Consider the following 15,253-nt stretch of genomic DNA (forward strand, 5'->3'; position numbering starts at 1 on the left):
AAAAAAAGTAGAAATTGATCTTAAACCTTTTGTTCCTATTCCTCAACACAGTACTGAGACTGAGGGAGAGAAGTCATTTCGAGATGTGCCTCTGGCGATGCAGCGACCTCAAGGACGACTCTAGTGACATCATATAGCAATATTGCCATGACTGCTAATAAACACGTAAAAGGATTAGATTCAGTAATTACAGTTGGGAATTTATTACATTTTGCTGGTATGTTTTATTGATTTTAGAAAAAAAAGGTTAAAATTACAAATACTGAATAAACCGAATGAGAATGAGTAATTAGCATTAGAAAATGAACTCGATAAAAATAATCTTCATTTTACATTAAATTGAACTGTGGAAGGCAGTAAGGAAAAATAGCAATTTAAGGTGGCATACAGAGGATGGAGGCTTATGGAGGCAATGGCACTGTATCGCCAAGATATTCCGTCTTGGAACCAAGGGTTGTAGAGGAGAATACCTTCCTAGTATGGTAGTAGGGCAACTGATGGAACATGATGCAATGAAATTGGAGGTATATGGTGGTATAGTAGAGTCCCATAAACTTCCATGAGTGCCTATTATGGTTGTACAGTCAACTGTATAAGGGATTGGATGGATTACTGTCAAGGCTTGCCAGCTGTGTCAGGATGGGGTTGGCGTCATAGTGTCAGCCCCGGCCAACGTCATCCACATGTAGTGTCATTTAGGCTCCGGACACCGAACTGAGCACTTCTCTACTGGTGTCTGAATGGGTTGGTTGGCTAGGAAGTTTGTGCCCCAGCCAAGCAATCCACACCTGTCGGCTAACATTTAGTCCAGGTCCTCATCATTGAGGATGCCTGTTATACTTCTTGTCTGAAGGTGTTTCTGGTCTAGTCGGTGGCTCTTGTTCTGTCCTCTGTCAGGTAAGTCTGTATAATGTTAAGGATATTTGGGGTATTGAAACATCCAACTCCTGACCAGTTGCTATTTCTGCAGTGGTATTTCATCTGGTTCATGGCGTGCTTGTTTTACATCTGTACCAGATATGTTGCTATTTATTGTAGGAACAGTATCCCTGTTATCCATCTAGGGAAAGTCAGGGTTGCCCTAGGCTCCTGACGTGGAGTCACCCTTATCGGGGCAAGTGCTCCGCTTTTAGGTAGGGTCTCATCGTATTAGTAAGTTAGGGTCAGATTTCCCATTCCCTCACTTCTTGTGTTCATTATAAATATTTTATTTTCTCCGCATTGGAATATTGTGTGTATATTTGTCTTATTAGGACAGCAAATTACGTTCAGTCTGGACAAGGGAATTGTAGGAGATAGAACTAATGGGGTTATCACAAGATATCAAGTTATTGTTACGTCTTTCACAACCTCACGAACTGGTGAACTCAGCCGAACTGAGACAGCAACGCAGAACTGCGAACAGATTTCATACTCGTCAACAGGTGAACTCAGACGAAACCAGGAGGAACCGCAGAACTGCGTAATGGACTTCATACACACAGACAGACATAAACCGACTGACAAGCGCTTAAAACACTCTCCTGCATACCTGCACACATGGCCAGATGGAATAACTATCGAATGTATGAGGTATTAGTTCATATTTTGGCCAAGATACTTAAGCCTGTGAGCCCACTTCAAGGGTCCTCGTTGTCTCGTGGGTCCCTACTCTAATGAGACAATTAAGCCCAGGAAAACCTGCCTGCATGTCGGGTGATCGTCCTGACAGAGACAACCCCACGCTGAAACCTAAGGACCTACCTCATCCTACATGATCCACAGCAAGACACAGGTCACACCACACATACGGAAATCTGCACAGACATGCAGGAACATGACACTGATCACATCTAAACAAACTGAACATGCCGTTCACACCTCATGTCCCGCCACATGCACAGACACGCAGGAACATGACACTGTTCACACTGAACATACTGAAAGCTGCACAGACACACAGGAATATAATACTGAACAAACAGAGGAAAGAGCAGCAGCCATAGCAGAGGAGCTGGTATGTATGAGCAGCAGACTTAGGGGATTGATTGGCTGGAGCAATCTACACCAAGCCAGCTCAATTAACCCCACCTGTGGAGCATTGCTGCTGAAAACCCAAGTAGAACAACAGATCCCAGCAGAATGCTCTAATAGTTATCCTCTGCGCATAGGTGGGATAAGTGTTTGATCAGATCGGACTCTCATTGGTCATAAGAACAGAATGAATAGAGTAGCAGTCAAGAATGCACCCCGCTGCTTCATTTATGAGATTGTTGGACTAAGTCGAGGTCTGTACTTGGCATGTCTTTGGCACTCCTATATAGGTGAATGGAGCCCGAGCGCACATATTAAGCCTCTGCTCCATTCATACAGGGGTATAAGGGATCACCATACAAGTGATCAGTAGAGGGCCCAGCAGTCTAAACCCCAAAGATCAGACACCTATATATTAGTAGACGCTCGTTAAATAATAAAAAAATACATACAGAGCAATGTTATGGTGGAGATTTTGAAATTTTGGCCAATGAAAATGGATGGTTTTTCATCTTGTGTTTGTTGGCGGCAATTTTGTAGAATAAAAAAACTGCAAGGGTTTTCACCTAAAATTCAAACACTTTTTTTCCTTTCTTCCAAACAAGACACACAGCAAATATAGGAGTCTCGGTAGGAAAGCTGAAAGTAGCACCAAAAGGCTGGATCAGTACAGTATCTTGAAATACAGCTCATAGGTCTATATCAAAGACATTCTTGTCAAGTACTGTAGTTTGAGCTGAGTAGGTGGCTCTCTGTATACCTTGTAGGTGGTTTTTCTGTAGCCAGGGTTCTCTAATTTACTGTTTGAGCTTTACTCAACCAGCATTATGGTGATTAGGGGTGTAGCTATAGGGTGTAGAGGTAGCATTCGCACTATGGTCCTGGTGCCTCAGGGGGCCCAAAGGGATATACTCTGCTACATAAGGAGGCACTGGAATGTTTTTAGAGTGCTGGTTCTATCATGGCTAATGCAACAACAGAGAAGGGGACTGGCTTTGTTAATAAGATAATTGCAACAGCCAGGCCCCCGGCAATGACATCAATTTAGAGAAGCCATACCACGTGGCCTGGTGTTGGAACTGGGCTGGAAGGGGAGGTCACAACACTGGAGATCTGGGTAAGGTTTCTTTAAATGTAAGAAAAAAGAAATTTGAAAGGAACTCTCAAATCGGATGCCTAGTGCACGGCCCAAGGGGGTGTTGCATGCCTCCGAAATTATCTTTCTAGTGCTCATTGTATCATTTTCTTCTCCTGGTTGTTCCTTTAAGGTCAGGGAGCTCAGTTGATTTTGTGGAATATCTTAAAAGGATTCTCTACTTTTCAAAAATACTATTTGTTAGAAAGGTTCTTTGACAATAGGCTGATCACAAAGTGACCACCATCAGTTGTTTGAAATCTATCAGGATAAATGGTTTTAAGTGTTTGATTTAACGTCAGCACCACCACAGGGGAAGTCAGGCATTACACAATGCTCATTCATATCAGTAGGTTGTCTGTGTAATGTAGGACAGAACACGTCTTCCATATTGAGAGACGCTCTTTGTAACCACTCTCCACTTTAAGCCACGTTTACATGCAAAGATGATCACTCAAAATTTGTTTAAAAGATAGAAAGAATGACAGTTTCCGGCTTTTAGAGCAGGAGCCTGGCTGTCAGTAGTCAGCCAAGCCACCACCTTAAATGTATGTGCAGGTTTAAAGCCCATTAGGGAGGTCAGTAAAAAGGAGTCACTAAGGGATTGGTTGATTCCATATGATCAAATTGACCTTCTATATGTAGCAATTAATTAGTACATTCTCTTCGTTATTATCATAATGAGCTTTTTATATCCTTCCCAAAATGTTCGCTAAAAGGAAAGATATCAACGCACGTCTCAAGTGAGGAACTTTTTTCTCCAGGCTCTTAATTGAGATGTTCTTTTTTTTATCATGTCTTGGAATGACTTGTATGTCCGGTGTGGTACATGCAACCTGACACGTGAGAGATAGTATGTGTGCGGTGCGTTGGTCATTATGTCACCGACTGATGCATTCTGCCAGTGGGGCTGCTGCGTTTTCCTGGCTCACTGGAGGGGTCGGTGGATACATGATATACTGAGTTGTTGTGAGATACATTTCAAGATACATCAAGGGCAAGGAAAGAGTGTTCCTACTAAAAATACCTCTTGGATGGCTCCATCGCTGCTATTAAAAGCACAGCAGATTTGTATGAGTGTATATAGATGTACTCTGCTCTGCTACTCTGGGTCTACCACTTGGCACTGACACTTGGATAACATTTAAATCAGGCTGGAAGTGTAATTAAGCCAATTTCATCAGCGGCGCCCAGCAATTTTACACATGACGACTTAAAACATGACAATTTAGAGGGCTCAGAAGCTGCAAATTGGACCCATAAAACAGAACACATTAACTGGATGAGTCCTAACATTGACTTTAAAGGAAACGAGATTGGACAACCGTTACAGAATGCTGGCCCATATGAGCCCATCGGCAGCCAAAAGGAACCTCAGTATGTAAAGAAGTGTAACAGCCCCAAAGTGGCATTGTGAGTGCCAGCCTGCTTCTTTAGACAGTGAATTATTGGCTGTGGATATATAATTCCTTTTCAACGTGACATGCAGGAAATCAGAGGAAGGCAGGTAAATGTGGTGATATACTGTACTGTGCAGAACTTCTAGGCAGATCTGGAAAAAACGTAAGAGTTTTTTTAACCCCTTAAGGACACGGCCTATTTTGGGCTTTAGGAGGCAATGATTTTTGGCGGATTTTCTTCTCCATTTATCAAAAGTCATAACGTTTTAAATTTTTCCATCGACGCGGCCGTATGAGGGCTTGTTTTTTTGCGTAGCGAACTGTCGTTTTTATCGGTGCCACTTTTGGGTACATTGACTATATTGTAAAACTTTTATATTTTTTTTATGATAGCAGGGAGAGAAAACGCATCAATTCTGCCATATATTTTGAATTTTTTTTTACAGTGTTAATCATGCAGCATAAATGACACAATCCATTTTTTCTGCGGGTCGGTACGGTTACAACAATACCAAAATTCATACATTTTTTTTGTTTTTTCCACTTTACTGCAATAAAAACCCTTTTTTTGGAAATCTTTTTTTTTTCTAAATCGCTGCATTCAAAGTCCTGTAACTTTTTAATTTTTTTATGTACGGAGCTCTGCAAGGGCTTATTATTTGCGAGACGAGCTGTAGTTTTTATTGGTACCATTTTGGGATATATACGGCTTTTTTGATCACTTTTATTGCGTTTTTAGGGAGGCAAAATGCTAAAAATTAGCATTTTGCCTCAGTTTTTTAGCTTTTTTTTACGCTTTTTTCAGTGCACAGTCAAAAGCATGTGCAGCTTATTGTACGCGTCGTTACGGACGCGACAATACCAAATATGTCGGGTTTTAATTTTTTTTCACTTTTTTTATGCTAATATGAGAAAAAGCATAAAAAAGTGTTTTTTTAAACTTTTTTTTACATTTTTTTTAATTCATTTTTTTAATCTTTTTTTTTTACACAACTTATGTTCCCCTGGGGGACTTTGACCACAGTACTGACCATTGCTGTGATAAGGCATGGCAGGGCAGTAGCCCTGCCATGCCTTATTGCTTATACAGCGATAATAGGCATTGGCAATACAGGACGCCAGTGTCTGGCATCCTTTTGCCATGGCGACAGGACGGGCTCTCGCGATAACATCTTCGATGCCCCCCTGCTGTTGCAGCGGGACGCCGGCTGTGACTGACATATGTGATCTCGCGCTATCCCCAGGACGTAAGTTTACGCTCTGTTGCGGGAAGTACCCCGCTCCCAGGACGTAAACTTATGTCCTGGAGCGGGAAGGGGTTAAAGATAGAAGGCTTTTGATTGACTCAGAATTTATTCTGCAGCAGAACAACGACCCCAAACATCCAGCCAATGTCATTAAGAACTATCTTCGGCGTAAAGAAGAACAAGGAGTCTTGGAAGTGATGATGTGGCCCCATCTGATCTCATCATCATCTAGTCTGTCTAGGGTTACATTAAGAGACAGAAGGATTTGAGTAAGCCAACATCCAAAGACGATCTGTGGTTAGTTCTCCAAGATCTTTGGAACAACCTCTCTGTCGAGTTCTTTCAAAAACTGAGTGCGAGTGCACCTACCGTATATCTCAAAAAATAATACCTACCCCAAAAATAAGCCATAGCCTGATTTTTTAGGATTTTCAGTGAGGCTTGAAATATAGTTCTCGGCCGCTCATACAAGATCACTTCCTGGTTACGGGATTCATAAATCCCACCTCCAGGAAGCGATGGCTGTGATTGGTTGTTCGAGTGGCTGAGCTGCGGCGCTCAAAGCAATCACAGCCAATTCATAAATCCCGTCTCCACGTTGTGATGGCTGTGATTAGTTCTTCGAGCGCTGCTCAGCCAATCACAGCTATCACGTCGTGGAGGTGGGATTTATGAATTGGCTTAGCCAACCTTTGAAGAACCAATCAATGCAGCGCTCGAAGAACCAATCAATGCAGCGCTCAAAGAACCAATCAATACAGTGCTTGATGAACCAATGCAATGGCTGTGATTGGTTCATTGAGCGCTGCATTGATTGGCTGAGCAGCGCTCAAAGAACCATTCACAGCCATCTCTTTGTGGAGGCGCGATTTAAGAATCCTGTAACCAGGAAGTAATCCTGTGTGGACAGCCGAGGACTGCAGGAACCGTGCCAGAGCTCTGGAGATCAGCGGGAGGGACCCAGACCCAAACCGAGCCTACTGGGTAAGTAAAATAAGACACGCCCGAAAATAAGACCCATTGCCTCTTTTCGGGCAAACACTAATATAATACAGGTTCTTATTTTCGGGTAGAAGAACTGATGCTCTTTTGAAGGAAAGGGTGATTACATAAAATATTGATGTGATTTATCTTTTGTTCAGTCACTTTGCATTTTATTAACAAAAATAAACTATTAACACTTCTATTTTTGAAACTATTTTTACTTTGCAAAGTTTTTTCCCACCTGCCTGAAACTTTTGCACAGTACTGTATAAAGTGCAGTACTCCATTTTTAAAAATAAACAAAACCACTGATTTATGGGTCACCACTAATACTTTGAGGACATCGGTTCCTATTCAGCAGAATGAGTCAGGACCATTGTGTGTGCACACATGATTTGGCCTGGGTTGGGACTGTCTCACCTTCTGGAATTGGTAGACTCAACATATAAAGGATATAGTGAAATTATATTATGAGATGTAACCTAAAGTTGCTGGATGCAACGAGGAATAAAACCATTTTTAAGCCTTTTTTTTCAAGAATGTTTTCCTTTATTCCATCTTCGCAGGTCTGTTCCTATTTTTGATGGTAAAAATTAGAGGAAGAGTAGTTCCTTCCGACACTAGTAAGAGCCAAACACATTCTTGCAGGACCATTTTAATAGCCGAGAGGGCACAGAGCATGGCTCATTGACAACCATGAAAGTGGCTGTGAATCTTGAGAAATAGCTACCTTTCCATAGGTGGTGATGTGGACAATTATTCCATTACTTATTGGCATAGCCTTTTCCTAGGAAGCACTGCATAGCCCGTAAGACTTCTTAGACCCTTGTGATGCTCTCCGCAAAGAAAAACATTTTCCCCCAAGACTCAATTTTGGAAAATGAAATTTTTGGGCCAAGTTGATGTCATAATTGTTAATTAAAGTGTAATTAAGTTTGTATGGTGCTATTTTTAAGCCTACAACTATTGACATTTATTTTTACACCTTGGTGTCAAATGCAGTGACCTATAGGGGTTGTCAACTTTTGACCATTTTTACTTGTTAGAAGGGTTCTTTGAAAATAATATAGCAAAATGCCCTTCCCTACAGTGATCGATGTAATCTGGCAGAAATTGTAAGTGTGTAATTTCCTTGCAGTGCCCCCGTGGGGAAAAGGAAGTATTACACAGCACTTATTCAAGTCACTGGGTTGGCTCAATTTTGTAACTCCCTGTCTTTGGACATGAATGTCATGTTGGAAGTCTCAATATGATATGTTTTGACCTTTTCAAATTAATACATTTTTTTGCTAACCAAATCCTTGGGTTGCCTGTGCAATGCAGGAAACAACAGGACCTCCAGAGTGAGACGCTCTTTGTAGCTGCTCTCCATTCTGGCTATAAGGATCTTGATTGAACAAGAAATCCCCCGATACCCCCATTACCTCAGAATTGACTAACAGTGTATATGAAAATGTGTTTTATAACCTTAACAACCCTTTTGCCATCATGTCCTTGACCGATTCAGCCATCCTTGACCACAGCACTGAAGATGTTCAACACTTAGTCATTTTTGCCCTATTGTATGAACTTAAGAGTATTTCTCTTATTAATGCTAATGTTGATTAAGCCTGAGTTGGTTCACAGGCTTTGGTGGATGTGCTTTCTGTGCAGATGTGACCTCTAATCTTTGCTGCTCACCTTCCTAACATACTTCATCCTGTGATAGGGTCCTATTTATCAATCTCCACTCTTGGGACCAATCACTGCCCTCAGCTCTCTTGACCTACTCTCCAGGGCTGAAGTAATGACTATTTTCAGTAGCTTGGCCCCAGATAAATGGTTCTCAGAGGGGCAAATAAGGGAAGAATATATATTAACCTTATAAGCTCCAGATGAGCTTTGTAATACTGAATCAGTCTATTTGTGGAAGTCATTAGTGTGAACCTTGAACATTTTGCACTGGTCATTAGATCACCACACATCCATTTCATCTCAATTCTTGTATAGAAATTATTATTTTACTAAAGAGAAACATCTACATTATGATCACGTTTTCTTTAATATTTGTAGATAGCATCTAAATAGGTCTACTGTTACGTTAATGTAGGGTGTAACTACGATGGCCTCCATGGACGTCACCTAAATGACTAAAGGCCCCTTTATACTGAATGATAATCATTCAAAATCTCACATGATTGAGGTAATCTGGCCCATAATCGCTCAGTGTATATTCCGACAGCGACTGAACGTCGGAACAATAATTCGTTCATCGTTTAGATTAACCAGATATAAAAATCAAATAACTATCATCCTGTATTAGCAGGCAGTCATTCATCTATGATTTCCGACCCACTCTGCCTCCATTCAGTGAGTGATTATCACTGCAATGACAGTTGTCTCATGCAAAAGCACCCTAAGACGTAATAATGTTCACAATGGACAAAAATATAAATCTATTACACCACCAAAACACTAAATACAGCAGACGGAACACTCTCCCTAACCAACTACAGCTTGGTGGTTCGTGCCTAAAAGCAGGGTAATTGTCCTGATAGGGACGTCCCCACATCTCAAATCTAGGGAACCTAACTTGTCCATAGATGGAGCGTAGGGAAGGATGTATAGCAAATGGAAATGCTAACAAAGCTAGGCGCAGGGGAATACACTTCACAGTAAGAGTATGACCACTAGTAATTATCTATAGACTACCACTGCCACACCGGACACCACAAGCAGGAAAATAACCAGCACCCATGTTGAGGTGAGCCCATAATAAATAGACTTCCATTATGATCAATTGACCAACTAGTGGGGAACACCTCCCTGTCAGCCAATCATTCCATACACCAAAGGAGATATTGAAGCATAGAAAAGAGGAGGGAAACACCAAACACTGAGGGATTCCCGACAAATGACCACTAAGGTACCTTCTGTAGTAACTGGAAGCAGACACTCATTGGCTCTCTGTCACATTGACAGGTGCTGACGTTGTGATGTCACACCAGCTCCACTTTCTGATTGCTGCCGGCGCACCTCAACATCTACAGTTCATGTCATCTACTAAGATGATTGCACAGTTGATTTTTTGCCTCATCAGAATAAGTATGTTCCGCAAAATACTAACCATAGTAATTGGTACAAAAGACAAAGAAAGTCTTGGTTAACTTCAGGCACACTTATATGACTTTGTTTTTAAAATGGTGTAGTTTTTGATTCGTGTTCTTTGGGCGTTGAACACTCTATGCCTTAAAAGATTTGGGTAGGTGAGTTGAAGGTAACTTATTTTTTTCCTATATGTCATTTTGGAAAGTTATTAGATATCATATATCTAATAGTATATATTATTTTAAGGTATTATATAGATATGATCTGTTTTTTGGCAGCTTACGATATCATATCTTGTGCATCTGTCATGATTCGTCAAAATGATAGGAGTACATTCTCATGAATTTAGATGTGCCCTTTTAAAATGGCTTCCTGGTGTGGAGTTTAATGCAGCCAGCATGGACCCACTGTGTCACTGATTGATTTGACTTTGTCATAACTCCGGCCTTCACCCTTTAACACCTTTATTAGAGGGACCTGGTCTTCACTGCAGGGAGCTTCCAGGATGTAAGCTTAGTCTTAGTGTCTAACCACAATGTCTTTTGTTTTACATACGGACTTCAGAAGTTTGTCCCAGCCTGACTGCAAGTTTCTGGACCCAATCATATGCACGTATGGTGCTCCATGTTTGGAACCGGTGACCCTGGGTCTGATAGGGACACACTTCCAAAGTCCTGAAAACAGTGGCAGGCTCAAAGTGAAATGATGCCAGTGATAGCAACCAGCGCCTCAAAGTGGAGGCACATGCAGGTTGATATGACTGTGGTTAGAGTTCCTAAATGAGGGATCTAGTGATCTGTTTGTGGAACCAAGCTAGGCCACTACTGTAAATGTCAACAGGTAGTGGTCATTCTTGAGTACTTGAGTACAGGTAGTGGTAGGGATGAGTACGTCATTATTTCAGAGGTTCAACCATGGAAAAAAAGTAGTTCACTGTCATACTACCGGTACTAATGTATTATGGGCCTACTGCACCCCTGCAGTGAGGAGGAGACTGAATGGAGCACTAGTCACACAAGTGCGCTGACGCTCCATTCACTTGCAATGGGATTGTGGAGATAGCCGAGCGGTAAGTTTAAATAAATGATCACCAGGAATGTGCAGTCGAGCAGCGCTCCATTCACTCTAATGTCACTGCGAGGGCAGAAGCAACCCTGCAGTGACTAATAGAGGGGACATGGGACCACTGTTCTTGAGATCGACGATGATCTCAGCGGCGAGACTCTGATTGCTCAGCAAATTCTCCACTATCACGTGGGTAGGAGATGACTTGTAATTCTGGAACAACCCCTTTAAAACACGTCGGACAAGTGTACTAAGAGGCGTATGCCTTTTTATATATTTGGTCATGTGAGGCTGTCCATGTGATAGAAAATAAAATCTATTAGGGGAATTTATTTTGGGCTGGCACCACAGTTGCGGCATAAAGAAGTCGCATATGATGGCACACTAATCTGTGACTTTTTCCCTTATGGCTCAGTTCTCAAATAATGGGCGGGGCTTAGCAAAAGGGACATGGCATTTCACAGCTGACATAATTACTACAATGTATGCCAGAAACTGTCATAAATTCTAATGCAAATCTATTCACTCAGGTTAACGGCGTACATTTGCATTTGCCTGTGCCTCTTAATAAATTTGGCCCATCTGTTCCCGGTTCACTGTTGTTAAAGAGTGATCCTAAATATTTAGTAAATCCCTCCCACGCCTGTTATGAGAAGCCAAATATTTCCACAGCTGTCTGGACCATTTTTGGGCATAAAGCTTAATAAATCCGCCCAATCCAATGGTGGCTCCACCCACCCCAGGTTAACTCCACCCAATTTTAAACGCCCTGAGAGTATTGAAAAACTGAAGAAAGTTACAAATATGACATACACAAAAATGTGCAACTTTTTTGTGCCCAAAAAATTGGTGCAAAGCCAATTTTCCCTATAGCATACAAAAAAATATTTAAAATATATATGGGAAGTATCTTCTCATCAAGGCTTACATGTTCTATGGCCAGATTCAGTGATGTAGAAGCTCACTCAAAAATTATAGCGGGATAATTAAAAATGAGTCCAAAAAAAGTCTGCAGTGACATAAAACCACGAAGACCTTCAGCCCCGCAGGACAGAGATTTGCTGTCATTTACTTGACTTGATCTCAGTTCTCATGTGGAGCAGTTTGAAAGCGACAGATGTGAGGTTGAATACAAAAAGTGCCGGGATTTACCATGTAATCACATACCCAATCATGGCACTACATGGGGCACAAGTGTTCTTTAAATAACAGAAGGCGTATTTGATGCCTCTTTAAGAACTGCACAGTTGTATGTAGGAGAGCTGATTACTCGACTTGTAGAACTCCTCTGGAGTGTTGTGAACAACTGAGAGGAATCAACAAATAACTAGTAAAAGTATACACATATAGTAATATAATCTTTTTCTGCTTACTCATTTTTGAATATTCTATTTACCAAAGTATATACGGTACCACAGAGCACAAAGGGGGGTGACATGGGAACTATGCGATGGCCAACTTTGGGAGGTAGCTGTTGGGCAGTTTGTGCTAGTTGCATTCAAGAAGTGGAGCCAATGTGATGTCACAACATCAGCCTCGGCACATGTGACCTCGCTTTTGACACATGCATCTGACAATTTGGCATTGGGCTCTAAGGCCTCATGTCCATGGGGAAAATCAGGCCCGCTACGGATTCTACATGGAGAATCCGTAGCGGGTCCCTTCTGCCCCGCGGACATGAGCGCTGAAAATCAGAATTAACTGACCCGCAGGTCTACTCCTCTTCACGGCCGGATCTTCTTTCTTCGGCCGGCGGATGTGGTCGGCACGCCGGCTGTGTGCCGCGCGCATGCGCTGGGCCGAAGAAAGAAGATCCGGCCATGAAGAAGAAAAGAGGTGCCCGGTCCGCTGCGGGTAAGTTATTCTTATTTTAGGTCTCCCGCAGATCCGGACGGCTTCCATAGGCTTCAATAGAAGCCTGCGGGAGCCATCCGCGCTGGAGACCCGCACCTAAATGGAGCATGGTCCGGATTTTTTCATGCTCCATTTTTTTTAAATTCCCTTTTATTGACCATCAGCGGGTATTTATCTACCCGCGGGTGGTCAATGCATCCCTATGGGATGCGGATCCACATGTGGGTGATCCGCTGCGGATCTAAAATGCTATTTTGCCCATGGACATGAGGCCTAAGGAGTCCTGTCTTCCTGGCAGTGCAGAAGGTCTCTAAAATTTTGTGGCCTCAGTGTATAATGTGCCCTTTTTGACAACCCTGATACGATATCTGCTGTGGTGTATGGACTGATTGGCTGACAGGGAGGTGTTTTCCCTAGCCAAACAATCAACCATAATGGAAGTGTATTTATTGCGGTCTCGCCTCTACATGGGCGCTGGTTATTATCCTTCATGAGGTGTTTGGTAAAGCAGTGGACTCCTGACAGCTAAGCACTTGTGGTTATTTCTGCTGTGTTATATGAGCATACATAGCTCTATCCTTCTGCATTACACCCCTTCTCTTTCCCCCGTCTAGCGACAGACTTGCCCTCCTAGGCTCCTGATGTGGAGTCGTCCTTATCGGGGAGATTGCCTTACTTTTAGGCAGAATAAACCAAACCAAAGTTGGTTAGGGATAGCATTCCCATTCCTATATTTTGCTACTGTATTTACCCCTCTTGTGTTTCTCTAGTTTTGGTGATGTCCATGAGGGGCATCGTACCTGCACCTTGCACGAACATAACATTAGCCACCCAGAGTGCTACCACAACAGACAGAGATGCCGAGTACTTGCTTGTGGCTGCTTTTCCTTTAAGTCTATTTGCAGCAAGATCAGTTCTGTTGAGTTAGGTTGGCTGATTGTGAAGACCAAGTCAAATGGTGATGGACTCAAGCACTCTCCTTGAGTTGTGGGTCATGATGGGCCAAATTAGGGTCCTTTTAGGTTAGCAGATAATTTACCAAACCACTGACCAACAATAAGAATGTCAGTCAGTGCTCATTCCCTCCTTGTACATGGTTGTACAGGTTATCTACTCTATGGGGATGACCGGTTGTTAACACGATTGTTCATCTCTATAGAGCTGTGATTGATTGGGGAGATATGAAGTCAACTATCGAGCATTAATGACTCACCTAAACGACACAATCAGTCGATCAATGAATCGCATTTAAGAGGGAGTGATTGTTGGACGAAGGAACGTTCGGGGGAACATTCAAGCCAATAATCGGCCCATATAAAAAGACCTTTAAGCTAAAACCAGATTGGCAGGGTTGGACAGGCTGACCCGAGAACTACAAGAAGTTTTGACACAATAATGGGCTGCAAATGTCCAGCCAAAAACAACCCCACGTGGAAGAGAATTTGGACTGAATCACTTGCCAATAGAGTCTATTTCTTATGGGATGATTCGCGAATAATTTATTAGACCTTAGTAATAATATGTCTTGCGCGTATAATGATACTATAATGTATAAATGGAGGGTGACCCTCAGCTTAATTTTCTCTGATGGGCCCAAGGAACTTTAATTGAACTGTTTTGATGATGTGGCTTTTGGAACCAAAAATCTCAACATTGGACTTGTGTTTTGAAGATTGTGCATCTCAAAAGAGCTTCTGTTTGTCAATCATCAGCCTGCATGTTGAGTGAGGCAGAAATATCAAGTTGTATGTACCCAGTTTTGGACTGCCGTATAAAACAAAGAGATCGGAGCCTTCTTATTGTGTTGATTGCTTGTCCAAATGGATATTAGACTTAACACAACTTGCGTTCGTATGCAGTAAATGTAGAGGTGTAACCAGTAGGTCCCAACGCAAAATTTGTAACAGGGCCTACCATTCGTCATTTATATTACCGATTTTCTTCTTATACGGTAATAGGACCTTTGGCCCCCTCAGGCAGCAGGACCCAGTTGCTGCTGCTACTTCTGCACTACCTATGCCCCTATAGCTAGAGCCCATTTAAAGGTCTGTAGGGGCACCATCATCAATGGAGTGTATTATGAAGAAAAGGTCCTGCACTTTAATACATGGATATTATGACAAGAAGTATAGCTGATACAATTTAATGAGTTTAATAAGTCTCCCATATTACCCTGTTTCACCCCGAAAATAAGACATACCCTGAAAATAAGACATAGCATGGTTTTCCAGAATTTTTGAGGATGCAAAATGATTTTTCAGGCTTTTTGAGGATGCTTAAAATATAAGCCCTACTCCAAAATTAAGCCCTGCTAACAGTTAATTAAAAAAGTCAATTTAAATAGTGTCCAGGCAGCTATACATGTAAAAAAGTTAAACCTTTTTGAACAAAAATTAATATAAGACACTGTCTTATTTTCGGGGAAACACGGTAATAACAGCAGCCTTATGGTATTCTTCATCTCAGTG

General features: G+C 41.9%; 1 protein-coding gene across 6 annotated transcripts in view; it reads left to right on the forward strand.

Moving 5' to 3' along the window:
- The window catches only part of SGCD (sarcoglycan delta), a 603,650-nt gene that overhangs the window by 154,081 nt on the left and 434,316 nt on the right, over positions 1-15,253 (forward strand). The gene's annotated exons all lie outside the window — the stretch shown is intronic.

The sequence above is a fragment of the Eleutherodactylus coqui genome, chromosome 2 (genome assembly GCF_035609145.1).
Source record: "Eleutherodactylus coqui strain aEleCoq1 chromosome 2, aEleCoq1.hap1, whole genome shotgun sequence".
Taxonomy (NCBI): Eukaryota; Metazoa; Chordata; class Amphibia; order Anura; family Eleutherodactylidae; genus Eleutherodactylus; species Eleutherodactylus coqui.